General features: G+C 44.3%; 1 protein-coding gene across 7 annotated transcripts in view; it reads left to right on the forward strand.

Moving 5' to 3' along the window:
* The window catches only part of asic2 (acid-sensing (proton-gated) ion channel 2), a 264,656-nt gene that overhangs the window by 177,899 nt on the left and 84,257 nt on the right, over nucleotides 1-2,500 (forward strand). The gene's annotated exons all lie outside the window — the stretch shown is intronic.

Here is a 2,500-nt window from a genome sequence, read left to right on the forward strand (position 1 = left end):
GTCCGGCCCCCGCTCCTGCACTCATCTTCTCTCCATCACTTTCTCTCTGTCTCTCTCTCTCTCTCTCTCTCTCTCTCTCTTTCTGACTGTCTCTCCACTTTCAAGTGTTGAGGCCTTGTTGATGCAACACCTGAAAACCTGTTACTGCACACTCGTAACACTCTCAACACTCTCTCACTCTCAACACTCTCACACTCTCTCACTCTCACCCACTCTGAACTTCTAGGTTCTTTGTGTTTTTTCCACACACTCCACACACCCAAACACGAGGGGGGTCTCATGACCCACAAGAGTGCGAGCATTTGTGTTTTGGTTGTTGTTAGCCACTGTGTGCCCCGCATGTCTGGAGGGGAGGCGACTTCACTCTCTGATGTGGGTCATGCCATAAACAGCAAATCTGCAACACCAGACGTGATTGAATTGAGGTTTTAGATGTGCTGTTTTGAGTCTGTGAAGAGGAAGTATGGAGACTTGTGGGTTGGTTCATCTAACCTACTAAACACACTCTAACACACTCAAACTTCCTGGATATCTGCAGGGGATTGGAGCCAATATACCCCACATATACCAGACTCCACTGCTGACCAAGACCCTTACATTAAATGGTGTAGTATTGGTATTTAATTTATGAAAGTCCTCCCGTATACTTTAAAATGGCTATAGATTATTATAGAGTGAGAGTGTGTGACACGGTGAACACCACCAGTCCAGGACTGTAGAGAGAGTGAGGGTGTGTGACATGAACACCACTCAATCCAGGACTTGATCCGTGTAACAGTAGATCTGTGTTACAGTAGAGTTGATCTGTGTCACTGTAGATCTGTGTTACAGTAGATCTGTGTTACAGTAGAGTAGATCTGTGTTATATTAGATCTGTGTTAGAAAAGAGTTGATCCATGTTACAGTAGATCAGTGTTACAGTAGACTTGATGTGTGTTGCGGTAGAGTAGATCTGTGTTACAGTAGATCCGTGTTACAGTAGAGGAGCTCCGTGTTATAGTAGATCTGTTTTACAGTAGAGTTGATCCATATTACAGTAGATCTGTGTTACAGTAGAGAGTTGATCTGTGTTACAGTAGATCTATGTTACAGTAGAGTAGATCTGTGTTACAGTAGATCCGTGTTACAGTAGAGGAGATCTGTGTTATAGTAGATCTGCTTTACAGTAGAGTTGATTCATGTTACAGTAGATATGAGTTACAGTAGAGAGTTGATCTGTGTTACAGTACATCTATGTTACAGTAGAATAGATGTGTTACAGTAGCTCTGTGTTACAGTAGAGTAGATCTGTGTTACAGTAGAACTGTCTTACAGTAGAGTTGATCTGTGTTACAGTAGGTCTATGTTACAGTAGATCTGTGTTACAGTAGAGTAGATCTGAGTTACAGTAGATCTGTGTTGCAGTAGAGTTGATCCGTATTACAATACATCTGTGTTACAGTAGATCTGGGTTACAGTAGAGTTGATCCATGTTACAGTAGATCTGTATTACAGTAGAGGAGATCCATGTTATAGTAGATCTGTGTTACAGTAGAGTTTATCTGTGTTACAGTAGGATCCATGAACTAACATGGGCCGTGGGGAACGTGTCTGTCCAAGTGCACGTTCCGGACACAACACTGTCAGTCTTAATTAGTTTCAATGTCCAGCACACACTCTTGATGTCCAGCACACATTGTCCTGGGTCTCACTGATGCAGCAGTAGCATGCGACTGTAGTGGTCTCCATAGTAATCCCAGTAAATGTTTTTTCTTCTGGTTGCTGTTTTTTGGGCTGATATAATTGTGCCGAGACACAGGGACACACTGTCTAGGACACGTTTATTGATTTAACGTAGAAGCTGTATTCAGAGGAATTGAGAGATTGAGCGAGTGTGTGCTGTTCTCGATCAAAGTCCAAATTCCGCCCAGCCATTCGAGATCAAAGTCCAAACTCCGCCCAGCCGTTCCAGATCAAAGTCCAAACTCCACCCAGCCATTCCAGCTCAAGGACTAAACTTCACCCAGCCATTCCAGTTCGAGGGCTAAACTCCGTCCAGCCATTCCAGATCAAAGTCCAAACTCTGCCCAGCCGTTCCAGATCAAAGTCCAAACTCCACCCAGCCATTCCAGCTCAAGGACTAAACTCCACCCAGCCATTCCAGTTCGAGGGCTAAACTCCGTCCAGCCATTCCAGATCAAAGTCCAAGCTCCGCCCAGCCATTCCAGCTCGAGGGCCAAGCTCCGCCTGTTGGCTCTGACACTCACTCACTGCTGTAAACAATATTAATTTGCAAATTGGCAAACCGGCCCCATCTGGCCAACAGACTGTTAACGTTTTACAGTTTGTGTTTGTGATTGAGGCTCCTTCCTAATTCCCCAAGTGCCTTCATCCCCATCACTGCGTCTCTGGGCTCGCTCATTACAGGGGGACTGTTTGGAGACTCTTGTGTGTTCTAGTAAAAATGCTTTAGAAATAAAACTGAATTTATTTGGATTGAATCAGAATTGATTTGAAGGTG

This window comes from Electrophorus electricus, chromosome 3 (assembly GCF_041902795.1).
Source record: "Electrophorus electricus isolate QZ-2024a chromosome 3, ASM4190279v1, whole genome shotgun sequence".
In the NCBI taxonomy this organism is placed as follows: Eukaryota; Metazoa; Chordata; class Actinopteri; order Gymnotiformes; family Gymnotidae; genus Electrophorus; species Electrophorus electricus.